Genomic DNA, 27500 nt, shown 5'->3' with positions numbered 1-27500 from the left:
GAGGCACGTTTTGTTGTTTTCATTCATATTGTGTACACAATACTGTGAACATGCATAGCATGCCTCTACAAACTAAAGCGTCTATATGAGAGGAAAAAAGGAAAGAACTTGACGCCAAAGTAACAAGTTCACAGAAAACATTAGAAGACTGCAAAGGGCTGAGCCAGTAACCCCCATATCAAAAAAAGGTCTCCTCATATACTTACACTACTATCTCTCTCAAAATCTAATCACATACTGCTAATCACAAGGCCCACCTTTGGTAAGATTTTCGTAAAAATCAGCACACAACGTTTTGCGCAATAATGCTTACAAACGGACTGCTATATCAACAAACAAACCGAACAAGAAATATATCCTTCTTGCTGGATGTAAATTTGACAAGAAATACATTAACTGAACATGTAATATAAATGTTTCGTTAAGGATTAGAGACAACTGAGGGCAAGACGAATGAAAGTGAAGGAAACTTTGCTTTCTACTGTACAGTGGCTTTCATAGTTTCCTTGAGATGAATTTTTGTGGTTATGAGTTTTTCGGCTTTTCTTTAGAGGTTAAAAAAACCTGTGAGGAGAGGCTTGAAATGAAGAAGGAAACACACTTTTCGTGGTATATAAAAATGAAGAAGGGACCTCACTCTTTGCGGTAAATAAAAATGAAAAAAGTGACCTCACTCTTTGAGGTAAATAAACCAAATGCGAGTGACGAGAAGTTTACTATGCACAAGCTAACTTAAACTCTGATTCAAATATGCTGAAATAAAAAAAAAATAAAAACTCGCTCGAAGTCTCCAGCCAGTCAATCTACTTTAATTTTCCTCGTACTTCCAGAGCTCACCTCTCCCTTATCTTTGGACCCCCTTGAGGTGGCAATTTTCTTTATGCGACGCAGCCAGTGGAACAGAGCCTTTCATTTTTTTGCTATTGTACTTTTTCCTCTGAAGTTATCAAAAGTTTTCCCCTCTCCCGTTTTCCTGCGGAACGAGGAAAAACCTTTGTGTGGCAAGGATGACTTTAATTCGACGTCTGGTTGGCTGTTTACTTGTTTGTTTTCCTTCTTCTCGAGCGTTTCTTCCGCCGTGGCTAAAAGTGTTCGTGGTTCCGATTTTGGTTTTCTCTCTCTCTCTCTCTCTCTCTCTCTGCTGAGAACGTGCAATGCTTTATCTCCATCTTCCTAGAGCGCTCTCTTTCTCTTTTAGGTGGTAATACACATTCTCTCTCTCTCTCTTTAATGTGGTAATAAACATTTCCTTTCTCTCCTTTATGTGGTAATACGTATTTTTTCTCTCTCTCCCTCTCTCCCTGTCCCTTTTTCCGAGAAACTATATATGTCTGTCTCACTCCCCACCAGACTAAACAAACCTCTCTCTCCCTCTCATTAAAAAAGCCGCTCGCTCTCTCTCTCTCTCTCCCTCTCTCTCTGAGCCGATACGCTGCTGTTTGAAAACTTGCTAACTCTCGTGGCACCGACTTTGAATAATGTATTGGTGATACTGACACCACCAAAGATTTCCTGGGCAAATTCCTCTTTTGTTTTGAATAAATTGTGAAGGCAATACCCTTTGTTATCAGAAACTTGAAAATCTCTTTGTTCTGTATTTTCTTTTCTTTTCGATCCGCTCCCTAGAGATATGGAGAAGGTGGCCTCCGAGGGGAATAAGACATAAGTCACTGCTATAATCATTATCCTACTTTTGTGATAAGTATAAGCCATATGGGTGAAATAGAAAAAAAATGACTTTGTAGCACGTCGACCCTCCTTACACATACTGAAAGACTGACCTCCTTTCGCGATGTCTTCTTGGTCTCTTGGGCTATTCCAGATGTCCACACCAAGCCTTATATTCCCTTTAAAACCTTGTGCTGTCATAAGGCCGGCTCATTCAAAACCAACTACTACCAACACACTGTCATTCCTGAACATCAAGGCCCATTCGCTCTAACAATTCTGCCACTTGTTAACTCACAAGCTTTCTAGGTCACTCTTCCCTCCGCCCTCCGAACGTGTCCTTGTCCATTAACTTTGCAAGACCAAGCCATCACAAAACGTTTAAAATACAGTTGGCAGATTTTCGCATTTTCACTGGAAGCAGCATTTTCATTTTTTATACACTATATTTTGATCCCGACTGAATTTGCATTTTTCAACACTAACCGATTTTTTCATATTTAACAGGATGATTTACTTTAACTTGCAAATACCCGAGTTTTGGTGTATAATTGCATTTCTTAACTATAATGGCTTATAATGAAAACTGAACACGATAGGAGGGAGGAATTTTCTCCAACAGCACAGGTGTCTAGAATACTGGTTTTTTAGATAAGCAAAACCTGTCTGAATAAATGTTCAGAGCGTTAAAAATTAAAACAGGTAAATCAAAGCAAGCGTGATCAACGACTGAAGAAACAGTGGCGTGAAAACCAGTACTTTAAATTCTCAAAGTTAAAGGATCATGGTATAAAAGAAACTCGTTTAAAAAAATGACAGTCACCTCAGATAAATTGTCTCTAAAACTATTTTTGTCTTGCGCTCCCCACTAGTAGCTTAGCCTAAGATACTGTGGCCAATTTACCACCTTCATGTTTCCTGTTTTCTTAATGAAAAATATAAACTTTTATACCAGTAAAGCGTTTAATTGTTTAATCGGGATTACTGCAGCGGACTTCATTGCTTAGTCGAGTTTGAGTCTTTGGAAGAATGAGAGTTTTATGTTTTTATATTGTTGTTTTAATATTTTTGCGCACGTAGCTTCATCAGTGTTACGGGCTGCTGAAGAGCAAGAGCCCGCGCCAGCAAAAGGCTGGCTGAATCTAGGTGGTAATTAGTAGCAGTTTCATCGAAACAAAAATACTCACTGAAAAAGAAAATACAATTAAAAACGAAGTTTTGCAGCGATAACGCCTGTACACCAGAAACTATTCGTTGTAACAACAACAACAAAGCGATTCTTTACTTTAAAAACGTTAACCGTGTGGATTGGTACTACTGTAATATGAATATCTTTGCGCGCGTGGTTTCAACGAAGCATATCGTACTTCCTGGAAACGGAAAATACAATTAAATAAAAAAAATAGTTTTGCAGTAATAACCGTTATACGCCATAAACTATTCATTGCAACAACAAAAACATTTTTTACTTTTAAGGGACAGTTGCTCAAATACTGACTTGGGTTACAAAAACGCATATAGCTGAAAATTTTATTGAAAGACACTATTTCCACCTAGATTCTGCTCCTAACTGCTGAAGGCAAAATCTGCAATAGAAAAAAAAAAAGAAAAAGATATTTTAGTATGCGTCCGTAAAAACGGCTACTGCTTTAAAACTATTAGAGATAAAGAGTTAAACCAAGTCTCATTTAATAACTAAAGAGTGTGTCAACAATATCTTGAGATCTAATCTAGGTGGAAATAGTGTCTTTCAATAAAATTTTCAGTTAGTTATATGCGTTTTTGTAACACAAGTCAATATTTGAGCAACAGTCCCTTAAGAAAGTTACTATGTGGATTAGTACATCTGCAATTACGTTTATACATATTATTATATACTAAAAAATCTTAATGCCATGGTCTTAATGTTGCGGTTAAAGTTGTTACATATCATAATAAAATAAAACTTTTGAACACTTCACTTTTACCGTATACGTCAGCAGGTCACAAATAGAGACGATAAATTATGTTGACACTTTACTCTCTGATTGTCCATGGAACTGCTCCCCCCCACCCCCCTTTCAAAAACGCTACCCCCACCCGCCTCCCCACTCAGACTCTGGACTTTTCTAACGGTTTCCCCGTGTCCCAGCCCTCCGACCTCTGAAATTTTCCGATGCGCCTCCCTCTTTAAGGACCACTGAATTTGAAGATAACGTCCTAAGATAACTTCCTACACTAATTAACGTCATTTCCCCGAGCAAATTAAACGGTGATGATAACAGCGTATGAGTAATGTTTAGCGATGATGACAATTACAAATGATGATGATGGTAAAGCAAAACTTTCGTAGTTAAAAACATTTGTTGAAGACTATACAAAAATGTACATATCATTACTATAAACATCATTACTATTATTGTTTGATATGATAATGCATACGATTTTTATCTATAATGTATTTTTCTGATAAACAAACACTGTCTTAATAAATGTTCAGAACGTTAAAAGTGGCAACAAGTAAATCAGAGCAAGCGTGACCGATGAGTGGAAAAGTATCGGTATAAAAATCAGTACTGTGAATTCTAAATGTTTAGGGATCATATTACAAACGAAACTTCTTTAGCAAGTGTTTAAGAAAAATTACAAAGTCACCTCAGAAAAATGCAATCAGTGTTCCTTTTACTACTGTTCGCTTAGCCCAGATTCTTTTGCCACTTCACCGCCTAAATTTTTATACCAGTCAACTGTGTTTAATTGTTTCAGCGGGATTGCTGTGGCGGATTTTTATGGAATATAGAGTATAGAGTTTAGGCCAAAGGCCAAGCACTGGGACCTATGAGGTCATTCAGCACTGGAAAGGAAATTGAGAGTAAGAGGTTTGAGAGGTGTAACAGGAGGACAACCTCGGAGTTGCACTTGAAATAATTGTTAGGCGAGGGTGGAAAGCAAGATGGAAGAAAGATAATATGAATGGAGGTACAGTAAAGGGAACGAAAGGGGTTGCAGCTACGGGCCGAAGGGACGCTGCTAAGAACCTTCAATAATGCCTACAGTGCACCCTTTAAGGAGCACTGACGCCACTACCCTCCCCGCATCCCTACAAGGCGGACTTTTATGGTGATAAACTTAATTTCTTACTCGAGTTTGAGTTTGGATAAATACGAGATTTTCATAATGTAGTTTTAATATTTTTGCAGCACACGTAGTTTCAGCGGCACGTATCGATACCAACTGGAAGCAGAAACTACAATTAAATGATAATCAAAGTTCCGCAGTAACAACTACTATAAACTAGAAACTATTCACGACACGAGAACAAAAACAAGTCTTTACTCAAAGTTACCGCATGCATTAGGACGACTGTAATTACATTTATGTCTATTATGCTTATATACTAAAAACCCTAATACAATGGTGTTAGTAAGTTAAATCCATTGCAAAACAGAACAATACAAGTATAATAAAACAAAACTTTTGAACACTCTTCACTTTTACCATCGAAGTCAACATGTCACAAATCGAGACGATAAATTACCTTGACACTTTCTCCAGCCGCTCATGGAAACCCTCCCAACACCCCCTTTAAAAAACGCTCCCCCTCCCCTCCCCATCCAGGCCTCGGACTTTTCTAACGTTTCCCCCGTCTCCTCCTTCCGGCCTTTGGAATTTTTTAACGCGCGTCCCTCTTAAAGGACCACTGGCTTTGAGGATAACGTCCTATATTGATAAACATAATTTCCTTGGATAAATTAAGCGTTCTTGATGATGACGGCCCATAAGTAAAGATTAAGTGATGATGACGTATATGAATAGAGATGGTGATGATGGTGGTTGCGCAAAACATTCGTTTCTAAACATTTGTTATCGACTTTACAAAACTATACATATCATTTACTATATATATTTTCACTATTGTTATCTGATATGATAATGGAATAAATGGTAGTTTGAGTGAATATTAACTACGAGCTTGTTGGTGCGCGCAGCGAAACTCGGCGCTGCTGTCTCCCCTACCTTCCCGATCCCCTTCCTACCCCACCCCCACCAGGGGCGGACAAACGGATTTGCTGGAGAAGGGTGGATGTCTACCTACCCTCCCGTTCCCGTATCTATCCCGCCCCAACCCGGGGCGGACAAACCGGTTTACATGGGCGTGGGTGCTGTGTCGTCTCCCCCTAATGTCACCCGGGGGAGGACAAACACGATCCACTTGGATATTGTTATACATAATGGCTTACAGTCAAAATAAATTATGACACGAATGAGAAATTTTCTCCAACTGAAGAGAGATGGAATATACCAGATTTTCAGATAAACTGGAACGTTAAAAATGACAACAGGCAAATCAAAGCAAGCGTATCAAACGAATGAAGAAGCACCGGTGTAAAAATCAGCAGTTTTGAATTCTAAATTTTGACGGATTACGGTTTAAACGAAACTCGTTTCGTCAGTGATTAAGAAAATTACCAAGCCACTTCAGAAAAATGCAAGGAGCGTTTGTAAAATTATTTTTGCCTCGCGCTCCCTACAAGCTAAACCTATGGTTCTCTGGCCACTTTACACATTCAAGTTTTCTTAATAAGAAATATCAGTTTTCATGCCAATGAAAATGTTTGGTTGTTAAAGCAGGATTTCTTCTGTGATTTTTTTATGGTATTGAAAATTGCTTATTCGAGTTTGACTCTGTGGATAAATGAGAGGTTTTCTGTTTTTATATAGTTGTTTAAATATCTTTACGTAATTTTAGTGAAACATAATACTGACTGGGAAAGAAACTACAATTAAAGTTTTGCAACAAGTTTTATAAACCAGAAACTGTTCATTACAACAATAACAAAAACACGTTACTTTCAAGAAGTTACCGTGTGGTTTAGTACTACTGTAATTGTGTTTGTGCCTATTATGCTTATATACTAAAAATCCTAGTGCAATGGTCTTAGCGTATAAGTTAAAGTCGTTACAAAACAGAACAATATACATGTATAACAAAAACAAAACTTTTGAACACTTACCTCACCGGTACTGCCTAAGTCAGCATGTCACAAATCAAGACGCGAAATTACGTTGACTACGTTTTCTCTCGGACTGCTCATGTAACCCTCCCCCACCACCTAACAAACTCACACCTCTTCTCAACAGCCCCCCGCACCCCCGTTTCTCACCTAACCCTTGCACTTTCCTTACGGCCCTTCCCCGTTCCAACCCTCCGGCTTTTTGAATTTTCTGACGCACCTACCTGTTTAGGGACCAGTGAATCAGAAGACATCGGCCTGCACTGATTAACGCCATTTTCTTATACAAATTAAGTATTTTTAATTAAGATAGCTTATGAGTAATGCTCGAGTGATGATGGCTTACATGAACAAAGATGGTGATGTTAATGGAAAACTTTTGTTGTTTAACAGCTGTTACCGGTTTCTTTACGAACGTACACACGTTATTACTATTATTATTTGATGTGATAATGATAATGTAAAAGTTCTACTGATTAACAGTTTTACTTTACATATTTGAAAACGCATTTTTCCTAAACCAAAAATCAAATAATAATGATAATAACAACAATAATGTTTTCAACACTCACCATCAGCCGGGAGAAAGCGACGGCTGTCCTTCATAATATCAACGGACAGTCCAATTCGGTCTCCCGAAGTAGGCCTACTTGTCTCAAGGGATCGTCCACAAGCAACGTGTGGTTAGGTCTACTAGCCTGATTGCTCCTGCATGTTGCTACTGAGATTCTAAATGATGCCTCCACTACCAAGCTCAAAGTTTCTTTACAGATGTTGGCCTCTGCAAGCCAATGTGATATACTTTGGCTGAATTGGTGTAGGCTATTCTGTGGGCTATTTCGGTTGCAGGGCAACTTTTGCATGATGGAGGCAGGGCTATAAGTCGTCTGGTTATCTACCTTTCTTTAAAAGCTTTCATTTTGATCATGGATCGGTTCCAACCCATCGTGGTGCTAGATCATGTTTCAAGTTTAACTCAGTCTGTTGCCAGTGGGGAAATTACATCTTGTTTATTGATGACTGTGACTTGTTAAAAGTCGTTAAAGAAGCCGGTGTCCGTCGTCACTACCACAGGATACATTTTACAACGTCAGGTGTGCCTTCAAAAATATGCGATTATGATGATGATGGAAGTCTGACAATCACGTGGTTTCTTTGATGTGTGGGGGCGTTCAAATTCCTCCAATATGACCGATTGTCGGCCACACAGTACAAGCTAACGTTCCCTGAAAAAGATACAAGAAAAAAATCAACCTCATCTCAAACTTTTGCAGACTAATGTCCATGATTTAACTCCAACATTGATCCTCTAACTGAGCACTAGGCTGTTTAACCATTTCAGAATGCCACTTTATAGCCTGGTCTAAATCACCTTAGGTAATTGTACAGAAGAGCTCTGCACGGGGATGTCGTTTACATATTGTTTTTGGCTGAACAACGCAGAAAAAGGTGTACAGTATATAATTCAGTTCAGGTGAGATAATTAGGGAAATTTACATTTTAATTTCAGAAATTTGTCGTCTTTTGTTTAAGTTTTTGCATTCATCCGTGAGGGGCTGGTACTAAACACGGCTCATCTAAGGAGCTTTTCTGTAGAATGCCTCATCTTCTATTTCCCCATTTAATTGCATCTGTCCACTCACCTACGTAGGTTTTAGGTAGATATGGCAGAAAATATGCCTATGTAGCTCTCGACTGGCTGAAATCACTGTTTCCGATATCGTAGGCTTACTGACATATTGACATAAAGATGCAAACTATTTCTTCTGTAATACATCTGAATGCTTGTATACACAAAGAACTCTCAATCTTTAGGCCTACGTAGGTCATAAACATGCCGATTTATACCGAGCAAAAGTTTAAAATCTCACCGAGTTCCCGCCATCCTGTTTAAGTACTTCATAAAAGGCTAGCCTACTTATTTTTTACTGTAAGGCACTGGAGCGATACTTTGAGAGAATGAATAAATAAAGACTACAATAAGAAAGTAATTTTCACTTATATGAAATGAAAGTGTTTAACAAGACGGTCAGTAAAATTCAAATATCTGACGAATACGCCTATCGTTCGCTTGTCAAAAGTCATCAACATCAATAAAGGCTATTTTTCCAGTTTACAGAAGTGGCTATAAATTTGGTATAATAATAAAGTTATTTCCATATTCATGCAATGAAATTGTACATAAAGTTTGAATGATAAGGAAATCTTGTGATCGAAATAGTCTGTGGGCATAGGTCTAAGTGTATCCTGGACTATACCTGTGAGATAAAACCTACTAATTGAAAGCCCATCGTTCGTTGGTGTTTGATCTACGTAAACTCTTTGACACAAGCTCGTCTCGTGTGCGTGTAATTATATTGTCGATACAAATCGGCATGCTTATACTTGTATAAGAAGGTATAAGAAGGTATGAGGGTTCTTTGTTTGTAGCGTGTAATGATATAATCATTCAAATAGCTTGTTGTTTACGTAGATGAAGCTTTCAAATGGTTTATCTACTTAGCCCAAAATAAGACCTATGACCACAGACTGTTGCGATCACCAAGATTTCCTTATATCTGCAATTTCATTGTTAATATGAAATAACTTTATTATACTCAAATTTATAGCTAAACTGAAGAAATGGTTTAATATTTATCAAAATAAGCCAACGATATCTGCAACGTTGAGGCACACTCGAGCTACACGTGCATGTGTCGCATCTGCACACATGGGTGGACAGATGAAATGAAACCAACTAGGCTGTAACAGGTAACAATTTTCAGTTCATATGATTGCATTACTGAACTAAAGTGTTTTTACTGATGTATTAAGAACTAAAGTATCTTACCAGGTGTATTAAGATTATGTGTTTATGACCTCGCAAACCTCTAATTGTACAAGTATGTAAATCTAGATGGATAATTCAAACATAGGTCTAGGGCCCTTCAGGTTTTTGGTGAAAACTTTTAATTAAATGCACTCTGTGAATGTACACAAAAGTTTGCTTAATTACTGGTCTAGGGATAATGTGAAAACACTCATCATGATCCAAGAAAACTTTTCATTATTTTTTATATATATACTTACACTGAATGCCCTCCGTCACCTCAGTCTTGGAATAACCACTATGACCATTTAGGCTGCTAACTGCCCAAAACGTTGACGGTGTCGTTAAATATTGAATCTCATCCACAAAATTTACAAAAGGCTTTTTTTTTTTTATTGTTTCCCTATATTATCACGGCACTGCTTAATTTCGCTAGTCTTTAACCGCTACTTTCACCGTACGGTACGCACGGAGACGTCCATCACCTCCACCATTAAACTGAACACTGACATGCACTTTGGAACCACCTAAAACGAACGACCGTTGTAAGCACATACTCCAGGTCGTAAACACTCTAATGTTTCGACTGTTAATGAGGATGGTAACCTGTGCACGGTACTGACATTTCTTGCCTGATTTCTACTCCGTAGCTAATTTTGTTTCAACCATAGAGATAACTCTCTTTGGTTTCAACTCATCTGCCACCGAAAAATAACATTCATTGACATGTGGTCATGGCAACACTGTGCGTTATATTCGCCCGCTGACACAGGATGAGAAAAAAATTTTGGCGGGAAGGACACGAGAGAGAAAAACACGAGTGCCTAAGCCGGGTATTGTGCAAAGCAGTCTTTTGGAATATTTACAATATTTTCACACATTTTAAGGGATGCTTGTTTAATTTATATTGCCTATCAAAAGCAAGAAATTTTACATCAGATGAATACAAACTGGCTGAAGCTATTCTGCTATCCGCCTCCTTCTCTGGTTTTTGTATAATTTTTTTGTTTAATTCCGTGCTTTGGTAGTGATTCAAGTTTATTTGTTTACATGCGAAGAAGATCAGCTTAAGCCAACAGAAGCATATGTCAACAATAGTGTTGCCATGAAACAATGGTTATTGAAGACAATACTGTATTCCGATTACAGATGAGCTGACCCTGACTATAGGCAGTTTATTGTTTTGTTGCAGTAATTTTTCCCCTTTACTTTAACGCCATGCTTCATTTTCATTATTATTTGAAGACGTGATTCAGAAATATGTAAAACGTATCATTAAAGACGTACACCCGATTCAAAATACCGTGAGTCCAACAAGGTTTGGGAGTTGGACAGTTGGGTTGGAGGGGCTAGAGCGAACGGATCACAAGGTAAAAGGTCTAGACTCTAGAGCAATAACGCCCTACAGTACACCTCCCAAGGCAAACCTTAAGCTCGCCTTGGTTTTAATGTCTGCTTGTTTCTCTCTTGCAGGAGGGCTCTTTGATCTGACGGAGGAGGGTCAGGAAATGGCTCTGCGCTACGCGGTAGAGGCCATCAACAGCGACAGGAAACTCTTGACCCACGCGCGGCTCTCGGCCCAGATAGAGAACATCCCCAAAACCGATTCCTTCAGAGCTTCCAGGAAAGGTGAGCTGGATAGAGATTTTACTATACTCCAAATTTTCAAGGATGGTATCACGTTTGTTTAGGACTTCGCAACATGAGTCGCTCTCTCTCTCTCTCTCTCTCTCTCTCTCTCTCTCTCTCTCTCTCTCTCTCTCTCTCTCTCTCTCTCTCTCTTCAAAGACGGAACTTTTTAAAGTAATACATTTTCGTTAAGATGAAGTCATGTACATGATTTGAAATTGGCCATATATATATATATATATATATATATATATATATATATATATATATATATATATATATATATATATATATATATATATATATATACTCTGTTTGTTCCATCACAGTATGCTCACTGCTCAAGTCAGGCGTAGCGGCAATCTTTGGCCCTCAGTCTGACCAAACCTCTGCGCATGTGCAGTCGATCTGCGATGCTCTGGAAATCCCACACATTGAGAACAGATGGGACTTCCGGCTCACCAGGGACGCCTACTCCGTTAATCTCTATCCTCATCCGTCAACTTTGGCCAAGGTAGGTAGAACGAGTTAACTTTATATAGCGCGAGTTAACTTTTCATAGCCTTACGCCCTTGGAAATAGTCGCACCATTAAGCTAGAGCGCTTTTGTAAAAGACCAATTAGTCAACTAATCCAGTCTATTATTTCACTGCTAGGCGTACATGGACGTCCTCAAGGCTCTAGGATGGCGGAAGTTCTGCATCATTTACCAGAACAATAACGGCCTCATCAGAGTTCAGGAACTTCTGAAAGACGAAAGTTTCAAAATTACATTACGTCAGCTTCCCGTCTCCGATGATTACAGGTAGGACTCCTGAGAACGTTGTCGCATGAGAGTGATTTCTTGAGTCTGAAGATAAGCGCACTTTCTCACGTTCTCTAGAACGTGATGGGCACCAGTTTTACATCCCAGTAGTTTCTATAAGGTGTGACAGACAGCTGGCAAGAGATAGCAAAGCATTTACTCGTGATTCAGAATTATAGATTGCAAGGTATAATTACTGTGTTCTAGAATTATTTTTCTATAAAATATTGAAAGTTTTCTTCTAGCGTTTTGTTTTTCATTCTTTATTGTTGTTTTGGGGTTCATAATATTACTGATAAATTTACCTATCTGTTAAATGCCATGAACATGATACCTTAGTCACTTTTAGGTAAACGTTTGTAATCTTTAATTTAGGAAAATATATGGTAGCTAATCATTCATCTTAATTTTCTTGACACACTCCCACAAGCATATCTATCTATCTATCTATCTATCTATATATATATATATATATATATATATATATATATATATATATATATATATATATATCCCACCCTAGACCAATGCTGAAGGAGACGAAGAAGGCCGGAGTGACTCACGTGGTCCTGGACGTAGAGAGGAAGAATATTTTCACTGTCCTCCGTCAGGCACAACAGATTGGAATGATGACGTCTTATCATAACTACTTCATTACGTCTCTGGTAAGTAATTAAAACTAGTTTGGAGTAAGAAAGTATTATATGAGCTTTGGGTGTTGGAAATTACGTTATTGTTTTGGATTATGTGCGAGTGGATTCATGAGTTAGCTCAAGGTGTTGGAGGCTACCGTATTACTACTGAATCATAGACGAGTGAATTTAAGTGCGATTAGAGCACCTTTAGAAAATTAAGAGTGAATTTAAATGTGATTAGAGCATCCTTGGAAAATTAAGAGCTTGTAATAAGATCTTGGGACATTAATTAATGATTAAGATAAGTGCGCTAGCATCTACGCCACTAAATACTTTCGTTTGTGATAAGTGTTTTAACTTTTATCCTAGCTAAATTCATTTATAAACGTATGGTGAGTGTGACACTAGATTCTAAATGTTAATAAAATAATCGAAATCGAGTGTTCCTCATATTTTCAGTCTCAATTTTAAAAAAAAACATAAATATTTAATTATTATTGAGAATTAGCATTAAAAAAAGCAAGATATTAATAATGAAGACATAAAGAGCTTTAATGTCTCAGTTCAGTTCACCTTAAAATATGAAATGTTCTTGCAAGACTCCACTTACTAAGTTCCTTTTCAGGGGGTATTAGCAAGGATGCTTTAAAATGACTTTATGATTATAAATCATTCTTTAAGGTAACATTTCTAATGAATCTCAAAATAGCAAACACATGACAAAGAACCTTCAACAGACTCGTCAACAAACGTTGTTTTTCTTCAGACGCAACCAATCATACACAAGACGTATAAATTTATCATTCAGTTAATCTTGAGAAATTATAAAAGCTCTGATACACGAAACCAACAATACAAAGTTATAAGGAAAACACAACATTGCTTAATTTTACAGCTCTTTTTAACAACACCGGCACTGGGGAAACAAATCCACAGTTTTGTATTGGTACAAATATATTTAAAAATAAACCTATACAGAGAGCTTTCGGGAATTTGTTTTATTCCCGTTTTCAGTTGAAAAAGGATATCGAACAGATTCCTGAAAGCTCTCTGTATAGATTTATTTTTTAATTCATTTGTATCCATGCATAACTGTGAATTTATTTCTCCGTTTCAAGACTCATGCTACTACGAGTATTTTTTAACACTGACATTATTTTGAACATAATGTTATTCACAGATGAAAACTGAAAAGCCTCAGCCTAATGTTATAACTGTCGTTCTTGCACCATTAGCGGATCCATGTTGGGGATGGACCGCCACCTGGGCACGTGCCCCCCCCCCATGAAAAATAATGCAAGGTACTTGAACAATTATACCTATTCTTATAAGAAGATATTTACTGATTAGCCTATCTGTACAAATATACATGTACACACACACACACACACACACACACACACACACACACACACATATATATATATATATATATATATATATATATATATATATATATATATATATATAGTATATATATATATGTGTGTGTGTGTGTGTATTATGAAAACTGGTGTCACCGCCATGAAATTTTCTGGATCCGCTAGTGTCTTGCACTGCAGTTTAATAACTATATAGCAGAGAGACACACTTCCTAAAAAGTAAACAGATATACTGTATGTGTGAAATTGTAAAATGTGAGTGTTGCCATGTTGAAATGTCGTGAACACAAAGGAAAAAAGGTCTTCATCTTGGTGTTCATCAAAATGTTCGACCATTTGTTTTATCTGATCAAGAGAGGTGTACTTCTCTTTATTCACCCCACTTGGAAGATTTCTCATCCATAAACGCCAGATTACGTAACGAACGTAATTATAATAATATTTGAATGAATTACCACAGTGGTATAAATCTTGCACGGATTTTATCTTGTTTCCCTGCTCATACTTCTCTATGGTAGAACCAGATATCGTTAGAAATTTGAATAATACAATTGTCTATAACACTCAGTGACAGGTCATGTTACCTGTGCTTGATTTTTTTATCTCAAATGCAATAAGATAAATTCTTTCTTGTAAAGCTATTTAAACAGGAGGCGGTATGTAATGACAGGCAACCAGAAAAAACATGCCAGGTCGTCTCTCTCTCTCTCTCTCTATAAATAAAATATATATATATATATATATATATATGTATGTATATATTATACACACACACACACACACACATATATATATATATATATATATATATATATATATATATATATATATATATATATATATATATATATGTATGTATAAAAGAATAATGCAAAGTTTTTTCCCCATCTGAAAATTACTATCCAAATAAAAAAAAAAACACAGTAACACAAGGCTAAATCTTTCCCTAAATGTAAAGTGCTGTTCTTTAGTAAGACAGGATTAATAAAAAATAAAATAAAAAAAAGACTTCAGAATAAAAGAAAGCAAACAAATGACAAATCACGAAACTGACGAAAACTGGAACAACAACAACACGGCCTGAAAATCAAAACCAAAACCCACACGAAAATCGCGAAATAAAATCTATTGAAATTCACCAAAATTAAGAGACGGATTATGAGAAGAGAGAAAGACGAGATTAAATGAAGCAGGCTAATTACCTCTTGTACCCACCAACTGCTTCACAATCCAGATCTCATTTACATCGCATCAAGGGCGGAGTGGAGTCTTTGTCAGCGGTAGTCTTCGGGAGGAGGAAGGAGTCTTAGGCCATTCATTCTGCAGTATATTCGGCGCACCGTCTGCCTCCAGTGTTTTCATACAGAAGGGCAGACAGGAAGATGGACAGAATGAGAGGCAGGTGCAGGCAATAAAAGAGAGATGGAGGGCGCTTTTATGTATTACGTTATTCAATGGTCGGAGAGATGAATTTTATTTAATGTGATTAAAGGTCTGTGTAGAGAGTTTTAGAAGCATATACATAAATATCTATTTATATATAGGCTATATACATATTTATATATATATATAGTATATATATATATATATATATATATATATATATATATATATATATATATATATATATATATATATATATATATATCTTTATATGTATATATCTATATCTGTCTATCTATCTATCTATCTATCTATCTATATATATATATATATATATATATATATATATATATATATATATATATATATATATATATAGATGGGTGTGTTTGCGCGTGTGTGTATGTGCGTATATGTATATTTAAATAATAATTTCAGGGGGAATCAAAATATTTCTTTGCTATAATTATTCTTCTTTCATACGTCGGTATCCTATTTTTTTAAGTATTCCTTATCCAGTTTTTTCAGTATGAGTTTGCATTCACGAGAAGCAACAAATGCAGCAACAGTAATGATAAAATGATAATAACTTCCTGCTTTGGAAGGGGAGGGAAAATACTGCGTCCAAAAATATTCAAAATTCGTTGATCAGTAAAACGAAATGTAATATTGTACCGCGCGATAGGATTCTTTTGAAGCGTCAGGTTACTATAATGAAATGCAAAGTAATTCGACCAATGAAAATAGGCAATTTTTGCTTTTGTTTTCCCATACAGGAAATGTACACGCTTTATATACTATTTGAATTTTGGTCTGTTAGGGGATAACGTGCCAAATGGTTGATGTATGTTGTAAAATTGATATGAAAAGTTATGGAAGTAAGATATTACTTTTAATGAAAATTAATGAATGAGATCAACGTGTAAAAGATTATAGTTTTTACAATTTCAGACTAGTTAAATGGTGTAATTTCATTCCATATTAAAAAAATATATATATTAGATAAGCCAGATAACCTTACAAAAAAAGTAATTTTTTGAACTTCTAACTAGTTTCTTGGCAAAATCGTATCCTCTATATCTATCATCGATAGAGCCCACTTAACGAAAGACGTAATTATATGACAGTCTTGTATATGTGATCCCTCAATAAAATGACAAATCAGAAACCTTCCAAATCCTTTGCTATTTCATGAATGTAGACAGCGAAATCGTCTTGCTCGAGTCTCTTTATATATATATATATATATATATATATATATATATATATATATATATATATATATATATAAAATATATATATATATATATATATATATATATATATATATATATATATATATGTAATACATGGATATGCTTATATGTATATACATATTTTTCTCTGAGAGTCCTCTTCTTCTTCTTTTAACGTGTTTTTTTCCCATTTTTGTGTGGGGTAAGCACGATGCCTTCTTTTGAAGGCCTTTGATTTGGGTACCTCCTTTTAATTAATGTTTCTGAAGAATGAGAACCGAGCACGACGGTTTCGTAGTCTTCATTCATGTATTACTATTAACTCTAATGGTATTACATGCTGTTATATCCCGCGCTCGAGAACCTGTATTTCCAATGGTATTATTATTATTATTATTATTATTATTATTATTATTACTATTATTACTATTATTTCAGTAGATGAAACCTATTCACATGGAACAAGCACACAGGGGCCATTGACTTGAAATTCAAGCTTCCAAAGAATGTTAGTTTCAAACCTCCCACAGCAGACCCCACACTGCAGCAGTAATTGATCGTGATGCAGAACCAGTGGTTTTTCATCGTCCCGGGGGAGACGCGAACCGGCGACATCTGAGTCGCATGTCACGACACTAACCAATTCAATTAATATCAGCGGACCATATATATATATATATATATATATATATATATATATATATATATATATATATATATATATATATATATGTGTGTGTGTGTGTGTGTGTGTGTGTGTGTGCGTGTACTGTAGATATATCTGGTCCGCTAGTATAGTGGTTAATGAAGTAACATGCCACTCAGATGTCGCCGGTTTGCGTCTCCCCCTGGGAGATGAAAAATCACTGGTCCTGTATCACAATCAATTACTGCTGCAGCGTGGGGTCTGCGGTGGGAGGGTTGTATCATGATCAGTTACTGCTGCAGTGTAGGGTCTGCGGTGGGAGGGTGAAACCAACATTCTTTGGAAGCTTGAACTGCAAGTCAATGGCCCCTGTGTGCTTTTTGCATATGAACAGGTTTCATCTACTGAAATAAGAATAATAATAATAAACCCTTGGAAATACAGGTTCCCGAACGCAGGATATAACAGCATGTAATACCATTAAAGTTAATGCAAATTCCGTACTGACGACGCAGCGGAGAAGTTCACTAATAAAAATGTGCTGTACAGGTGACAGCGGAACTGCGGTAGAATCGTTCGCAATCACATCAGGCGGAGCTAATACGAAGGCAGGAGCTGGAAGCTGCGCTAAACGTGATGATATTATGAAATCCGGGAATTTAGTAATATTCCAGCCCTGCCCGCTTTGGTCAACAGGAGTGAGTCTCCGATCGGTTGAGTTCGTTTCCTTTGAACGTTTAATTACATCCTAACATTTGCATTTTCCTTCATAAGGAAGTGTTAATTCACTGATCCAGTCCAATTTCAAATTCCATGCATTTTTGAAAGGTATATTAATCGCGGCAAATTGCATACGAGGCCAATAAGAACCATATATATAGTCATAACCAGTTATATTGCAACTGAAGCAAGGCAGGACACTCAATTGCATTGCAAATGCTTCAGTTCACTTACACGAGTATTGTAGGAGACTCTCCTCTTCGCTAAATTAATCCTCTTCTAAACTTAGAGCATAGTCTACTTTGTGTATCATGATAAACTTGAATAATATCACAAACCAAAAACTGGCGACCGCTTAGAGTTGCTAATTAAATTACTTAGGAAATTAAATAAATGGCATAAGAGAACATTTTCATTTCAGATTTATCTGTGATTCTGTAATATCAAAACATAAAAGTATTAAGATAAACCTAAAGGTAATAATTTCCAGGTATTAGGCTAGACTTTAATATGTTTTTGCATTAAAAAAAAGGAAACACTAATTCGGGGGGTAGTACTAGCTGATGTTACATAATTTTATAGGGGGGTTCTGGACATGTGTTAAGAGGCGTGATAAGGGGGATAAGGGGGTGAAAATTACCAAAAAACGTGTTACGTAATTTTTGAATGGACCCATAATTTTAAATATCATGAATTTCTGTTTCCATAGTATATAACCCAGATCGATGTAAATAATTCTAAATAGGACTAGAGTTCTCTTTCCATGGTAAAAATCTTCGTCCGAATAATTCTGAAAATTACCAATGTTCTCTTTCCGTGGTATAAATCTAGTTATGAATAATTCTAAAAATGGCCAAACTTCACAGTTCTCTTTTCGTAGTATAAATCTAGATCAGAATAATCCTAAAAATAACTGGAGGTCTCTAGATATGAATAATCTTAAAAATAACTAAGTTCTCTTTCCACAGTAAGAATGTAGATCAGAATGAATCTTACCACAACTTAAGTTCTCTTCCCATAGAATAAATCTTGTTATGAATAATACTAAAAATGACTAAACTTTTATTTCCACAGTATAAATCTAGATCTGTATAATTCTCAAAATAACTAAAGCTTCCACTCCTTGGTATAAATCCAAATCTGAATAATCCTAAATATTATTTAAGCCTTCTTTCCTTAATACAGATCTAAATATGAATAATTACACAAAGTTTCCCTTTTATAGTATAAATCCAGGTCTGAACAATCCTAAAAATGGCTAAAGTTCATTTTCTGAATAATCCTAAAAATAACTTGAAGTCTCTTTCCATAAAATAAATCTACATATGAATAATCTCAAAAATAACTAAAGTCATTTTTGAGATGTGAAGAATTCTTAAAATAACTTAATTTCTCTTCCAGTAGATTAAATCTGGATCTGAACAATCCTAAACATGATTAAAGTTCTCTTTCCACAGTATAAATCTAGATTTGAATAATTATACAAAGGACGAAAGTTCTCTTTCCACAGCATAAATCTAAATATAAATAATCCTGCAAATGACCACAGTTCTCTATTCATCTAAATAATCCTATAAATAACCGGAAGTCTCTTTCCATTGTATAAACCTAGATATAAATAATCTTGAAAATAACACAAGTTCCCTTTCCATGGGATGCATGTACTGTAGATCTGAATAAATCTTAAAATAACTTAATTTCTCATCCAGCAGATTAGATCTAGATCTGGATGATCCTAAAGATGGCTAAAATTCCGGTTCCAAAGTATAAATCTAAATTTGTACAATTGTAAATATACAGTAACTGAAGCTCCATTCCATAGTGTAAATCTAAAACTGAATAACCCAAAAGATGATTAAAGTTCTCTTTCCATAGTATAAATAGAGATATGAATAAGTGTACAAAGGACTAAAATTATACAATGAACTAAAGATCTCTTCCTATAGTATATATAAATCTAGATTTGAGTAATCCTAAAAGTGACTTAAGTTCTCTTTTCATAATGTAAATCTAGATATGAATAATTCTCAAAATAACTGATGTTCTCTCTCCGTAGTATAAGGCCTGCCATCCACATTCATCTCCTGGGGATTCACCGTCCCTACCAACATTTCTTGAACTGAATATAGAATAGAATACAAAATGTAGGCCAAAGGCCCAAAGTACTGGAACCTATGAAGTCATTCAGCAATGAAACGAAAATTGACAGTAAAAAGGTTTGAAAGGTGTAACAGGAGGAAAAACTCGCAGTTGCGCTATGAATCAGTTATCAGGAGAGGGTGGAAAGTAAGATGGAAGAAAGAGGAAATGAACGGATGTACAGTAAAAGGAGTGAAAGGTGTTGCAGCTAGGGGCCGAAGGAACGCTGCAAAAAACCTGGAGTAATGCCTACAGTGTCCCCACTCTTCTCCACCTACTCCTTCTCCCTACCAAAAATTAAAAGCTTTTTTTTCTCATTTACTCCCAAAAGGATGTCCACACGGTGGAACTCGAGGACTTCCGCCACGGAGGAACAAACATGACGGCAATGAGGATCGTCGACCCCGAAAACCCAATGGTCCAGAGAGTCATTCACGACTGGTATTTCGGGGAGCTCCGACACGGCAGGACTATGGAACCTCCGAGAACTGGGTTGAAGGTACTGTGGCTCTGAGTCAATTTTCATTTGAGGGTATATATATATATATATATATATATATATATATATATATATATATATATATATATATATATATAATGTGTGTGTGAGTTTGTAATTTTGCAATGAGGAACTTCCGCTATCATGCATAATGGAGTGCCATTATCTTAGGGAATATATATATATATATATATATATATATATATATATATATATATATATATATATATATATATATATATATATATATATATATATATATATATATATATATATATATATATATATATATATATATATATGTGTGTGTGTGTGTGTGTGTGTTTGTGCTTGACTTTTGCGTTAGTGGGTAACAACTGGGTGTTATACATCTATACATCTGCTTCAAATTACATAAAATATCGAAAATTAAACATATATGCTTTGATATTTTATTTATGAAAGCATCCATCTACTTTACTGCATGAGCTGGCACTAATTTGAATGCAAAAAACTTCTGTCAGCAACTAAGGGACTGGCTAAGAATATAGAATATATATATATATATATATATATATATATATATATATATATATATATATATATATATATATATATATATATATTAGAGTTATTGTTTATAAGGCAGGGGCTAAAGGGATAGGCAATCTAATGCTCTTAACAAGTCCAGGTCCGAATAAACGACAAAAAAAGCTTTTGAAAAGGAAAAGAGCAAAATCTGAGTGAATTTATAGCGGCGTCCGGAACCTATAGCCGAGGCCAAGAAATCTCTGGACCTTGGGTTTCATAATCTTGCCCTCGCTACCTATCGGTTAAGTGGGCATCAGATTTCTCAACTGGAGGTTGCCAGTGCACGATAATGAAACGGTGAGTCTCGGTGGCCGCAGCTTTAGACGCCGATGACTTGATACAATGAATATTCCACCTTTAGTGTTCGATTTCTTCCCTGATCTTCTCGAAACAGAGAACAGACGATCAATGTTTTTTATTCTTTTATTTGAGGGATGGTAAGGCTTAGGGCGGGGTATTGGTGGGGGAGGGGGTTTCTGGTTCATTTCGCTGGGTGTTTTTGAGGTTGTAAGTCTCTCTGCTTCATGAGTTGTTTTGATTGATTAATCTATTTCCCCCAGTAGATTTCATTCTGATAGGAGTCTTTTTTTTTTTTTATCAATATAGATTATAAAAGCTGCATCGAGAAAATCATACTCTCTCTCTCTCTCTGAACAAAGATTGTTTTGTCTTTTAAGGAGTGAATGCCACCAGGCTTAAAGGCATTGTCGAAAAATTTGCTCCCTGTTCGCAACATTCTCTGAATAATCTTTTAAAGTAGTTGGTATAAATGAAAATATTCTTATTCGAACATTTCCACGTAAACACAGAGGAAAGAACATACTACCATTCAAGGAAAGTAGGAAAGTTTAAAGCTGCTTTAAGGAATATGCTTAAAACGTAGAATCTCAGGATAATTTCTATGAAGATGTCCAATGAATATACAGGGAAGGTATTTGATGCTTACCTTTTTCTATCTTTTTTGGAAAATTGAAACTTAAATGTTAGGACGTAGGAGGAATAAGAACACAATATATGAAAAAAATTATTTTGCCCTTCAATACTGTTATCTGGGAGTGTATTTAAATAAAACGCACCTGTCTCAACATCTGTCATATTCTTTTACACACGCACATTATAAATGTATATACAGTATATATATATATATATATATATATATATATATATATATATATATATATATATATATATATATAGAAATCTCTGACTCACATCGAGATCGAACAAAGGGCTCTGAAATTAAGTGCAAGGGCGTTTCCAACTGACCCACACACGTAGCACCCTTGCCTTTCCCTGGAGAGCCTGGGTTCGATCCCGATGTGAAACAGAAATTTATCTCTGTGAAACACTTGCTCATGTGTTGATTAGTTACATTTTATATATATTATATATATTATATATGTATATATATATAATATTATATATATATACTGTATATTATATATATTATATATATTTATATATATATATATATATATATATATATATATATTATATAGTATATTTATAATATATACATATATGTATATATATATATATATATATATATATATATATATATATATATATATATATATATATATATATAATATATATATATATATATATATATATATATATATATATATATATATATATATATATATATACATACATACATACATATATACGCACACATATAAAAACAGTTGTCTACATCTCCTTTATGACATTTATTCCAGCCTGTAACCACATTAAAAAGTGTATCAGTGAAACTCACAAACGTTGTATTTGAACATCAATTTCTGGTAATGGGAATTATGACATCGCTGTGCATTTTTTTTTTATTTCCATCTGCAGCGTAATTTACGTTGATATGATTCATTTGGCCGCTGAAAATTCGCGAGCGAAATTGTTTTTGACGGAATCGTTTTATTCCCATTGGTGGGTTATGCCTGTAAAACCAATACAATTTGACGATGGAACCCGGGCCTGATTTTCTGTTTGTAAATATACAGGGCAGATGATAGACGCTTTTTTATTATTATAATAATAATAATAATAATAATAATAATAATAATAATAATAATAATAATAATAATAATAATAATAATAATAATATTATTATTATTATTGTCATTATTATTATTATTGTTATTAATTATTATTTTCATTATAATAATTATTACTCGAACCAAAGTAACTTAGCATTCCGTACTAAGCTATGCTTGATGGCTTTATGAGATTTCTTTAAATTTAAACCGCAGAATATTCTGAAAGATTGACAGAAAATTGGGAATAAAAATGAGAGGTAAACTATAGGCAACGGTACAGAATTGCAGCATTCTTGTATGCAATCAGAGGAAGAATTTATATATCCTTATATAAGAACTTCTGTTCCAAATTTAGATGCTGTAATAATATAGTTTTTCTGCTGGATACATTTATAGAGTTTTAAAGTTTTTTGTAGCCATTTCATAGGATGGAAATAATTGAGAAGGTTCTTCCATAAAGGGAATTCATGAAAGCTGTAATTATGTACTTTTGTCTTTAACTTACCTTTCATTCCTATTCTCAAGATTATTTTGATCCTACGGAATATTGTGTGGTTTAAATTCATGGAGATCTCATTGAGCCACCCGACAGTGCTATAAAAGCAGCTATCTCAATTATAAATATCAGGCGATGACGAATTAGGCCACTGAAAACTTTAGTTTATAACCCACAGGTCTATCGCATACGTTTCATCGCCATCTTCTTCTTCTTCTTCTTCTTTATCTTCAGCTTTTCCCATCTTTATATGGGGTCGCTGTTTGTTATTAGTCTTCTCCATCTTCTGCGATCGTGCACCATTACCTCACTCACGTTCTTCTCCTGCATGTCCCTGTTAACTGTGTCTCTCCATCTCATTCTTGGTCTACCTCTCCTCCTTGTTCCAGGCACTTCCATATTCATGGTTCTTTTACATACAGAATCCTCCTCTCTTCTCATAACATGTCCAAACCATTGTAATCGTCTCTGTTGCAGCTTCTTTGATATTTCTGTAACGTTTCATCGTCATCCCACTCTGGTAATTCGGAAATCGAAAAAAAAGCAATAAGGAAATTTCTAATTTCTTTTCCTTCTCGCAAGAAGTTTTCAAACGGCTCCCACTGCTAAACGTGACCCACTTTACGCCAAACTTTTAATTGCTCTGGAAACATGGATGAAATGGTTTTGACGTCGCAGATGTTCTTATGTCACATTTCATTGATTTTCTCGTATAGCCTGTGTCTTACTGTTACGCAACGGGTGTAATGATTTCCAATAATGTCTTCAGTTCCTTGGGTTCGTTTTGGAAGGTGATGAGTGGGCTTGCTCAAAGATGTTTTCTTCATTAAAACACGGCACGTCTGAAGGACACTCCTTTAGAACTTAGACATGATAATTATCATCAATGTAGGTCATCCAAACATGAATCAAATTTGAAATAGATTATTTTGTCTTAAGAACGATGCGTATTATTTTAAAGTTGATACAAGAATACGTCACTCTTTTTTTTTTATTTTTTTTAAGCCAAAGACTGATTATGAAATTTGAATTTTGATTTATATACATGGACAGTCATCATGTTCAAATTTCTGATAGCCTCCTTTGACTTATACATTACTTTCGTGAAAAAATGATTTATATTAAATACTGTATCAAAGTAATCGAAGACAATATAGGAAATAACATTCTGTCCATTCAAAAACTTCTTTCAGTTTTCTTCTGAAGATGGAAAGAGAAACCCACAAGATTCCTGTGTATAACTTGTTTACTTGTAAATATTTACATGGTACTTTTAAACTCGAGCACTTTCAGGTCCTAACTGTGACCCTTTTTCAAGAGATGAGGTAGTCAGGCTGGTTCAAGGCCCAGCAATCTTCTGGAACTTCTCCCTGTGCTGTCATTTATATGATGGCTGTCCTGGTTTCCATTCTCTTGAGAGTTGTTAATCTCCTCCTGTCGGTTTGATATCCTGATCTGATGGTCAGTGGTATTAACCCTTGTGGTATGTGAGTAGTTACCATCGGTCTGTTGGGCAGGAGACCTAACCTCCAGGTCAGAAGGGTAGATCTTAGCTTCTTTTAATATTAAAGATCTGCTTATGGGATCTTCTGAGGTAAATCCTTTGTTTCCTTCTATCACTTTAATCTGTCTGATGAGTGCCCCTTCCACTACCCTCCTATGACTGATGTTATTGCTTTTGTATCTAAGCCTACTGTTTTTAAAATCCATCCTATGGTCCTTTTCCCAACAATGCCTATCTATAGCACTCCCCTGTGAGTTAAGAAGTACTGCCCTCCTGTGTTCTTGGATTCTAGTCCTTATTCCCCTACCTGTTTCACCCACATATTTGTCTCCACAATTGTTGCAATTAATTATGTATACTCCCCCTATATCATCTGCATTACTGTCTTCTCCTTCCAATTTATTTTTACATACTTTGTTTTTTACGGTGTTGTCAAAGGTATATACAAATTTATATTTAATTTCTTTCATTTTTTATGTAATTTGTTTCATTTTAGGCATATAAGGGAGGGAAACTATTTTCTTGTTTTCTGTATTCCATGTACTTTCTGCATTTTCCCTGTAAAAAATCCTCCTAGCTTTGTTGAGTGCCCTTTTTCTGAACCATTCCGGGTATGCTAATGTATAAAAGCTTTTATCAATGTAATTTATTTCTTTATCTATCTTGCAAGGGTCACACGTTCTCATTGCCCTAAGAAATAGTTTCCCTCCCTTATATGCCTAAAATGAAACAAATTACATAAAAAATGAAAGAAATTAAATATAAATTTGTGTATACCTTTGACAACACCGTAAAAACAAAGTATGTAAAAATAAATTGGAAGGAGAAGACAGTAATGCAGATGATATAGGGGGAGTATACATAATTAATTGCAACAATTGTGGAGACAAATATGTGGGTGAAACAGGTAGGGGAATAAGGACTAGAATCCAAGAACACAGGAGGGCAGTACTTCTTAACTCACAGGGGAGTGCTATAGATAGGCATTGTTGGGAAAAGGACCATAGGATGGATTTTAAAACAGTAGGCTTAGATACAAAAGCAATAACATCAGTCATAGGAGGGTAGTGGAAGGGGCACTCATCAGACAGATTAAAGTGATAGAAGGAAACAAAGGATTTACCTCAGAAGATCCCATAAGCAGATCTTTAATATTAAAAGAAGCTAAGATCGACCCTTCTGACCTGGAGGTTAGGTCTCCTGCCCAACAGACCGATGGTAACTACTCACAGACCACAAGGGTTAATACCACTGACCATCAGATCAGGATATCAAACCGTCAGGAGGAGACTAACAACTCTCAAGAGAATGGAAACCAGGACAGCCATCATATAAATGACAGCTCAGGGAGAAGAAGTTCCAGAAGATTGCTGGGCCTTGAACCAGCCTGACTACCTCATCTCTTGAAAAAAGGGTCACAGTTAGGACCTGAAAATACTCGAGTTTAAAAGTAACATGTAAATATTTACAAGTAAAGTTGTTATACACAGGAATCTTGTGGGTTTCTCTTTCCATTCTGTCCATTACTAGAGCATCATTATTATCCTCCAAAGCAATAATCTTTATATCACCTAAGTTTGGCCTAGTTTTGACAGTTAATCGCATAAAAATACATTTAACTCGGATGGTAAAGAGAAGGTACCACCTGTTTTTATATAAAAAAAACCGATTGGTTCGTTTTTATATAATCACAGAAGCTAAACTATAATCGTATGTCAGTCAAATATAAGATAAAAACGTCTTTCTGAATGTATCGCTCTGCACTCATACCCGTCTGAAACTCTTTATAGAGCCGTAACAGTGGTTTAGTAAATTATGAAAAAATTGGGGTAAACGTAAATTAAAAAAAGAAAACTACACTCCTGTTAAATGGAAATACATAGATATGCGAGTCATTCTTTTTGGCATGCTTTCAATTGCTAACTTCCTATGTTTGGAGAGTCCCCATTTTCATGTTTGTATAAATTGTTTAGCAATAGAGAGGGGAAATGCGTCGTACGTATAGGGGGATTGGGCACTCTGTTGGTGAGCTTTCTGTAGAACGCAACAGAACAGAGAATTGAGGCCAAAAACCAAGCACTGGGACCTATGAGGCCATTCGGCGCTGAAAGGGAAATTAACCGTAAGAAGTATTGAAAGGTGCACCAGGAAACAATTTTTAGAGGGTGGAAAGTCAGATGAAAGAAAGAGAATATGAACGGAGGTACAGTAAAAGAAATAAGAGAGGTTGCAGCTAGGGGCCAAAAGGACACTGCAAAGACCCTTAAACAATGCCTACAGTGCACCACGTGAGGTTCACTGACGGTGCTACCCCTCACCGTGGGTGAGCCTTCTGTGTAAGTGTATGAAGCGT

At 35.5% G+C, this 27500-nt stretch overlaps 1 pseudogene; it reads left to right on the top strand.

Moving 5' to 3' along the window:
- Positions 1-27500, top strand: part of LOC136842668 (glutamate receptor ionotropic, kainate 2-like) — a 97972-nt pseudogene that overhangs the window by 37162 nt on the left and 33310 nt on the right.

This window comes from Macrobrachium rosenbergii, chromosome 10, assembly GCF_040412425.1.
Source record: "Macrobrachium rosenbergii isolate ZJJX-2024 chromosome 10, ASM4041242v1, whole genome shotgun sequence".
In the NCBI taxonomy this organism is placed as follows: Eukaryota; Metazoa; Arthropoda; class Malacostraca; order Decapoda; family Palaemonidae; genus Macrobrachium; species Macrobrachium rosenbergii.
This window is presented reverse-complemented; position numbering and strand designations above follow the sequence as displayed.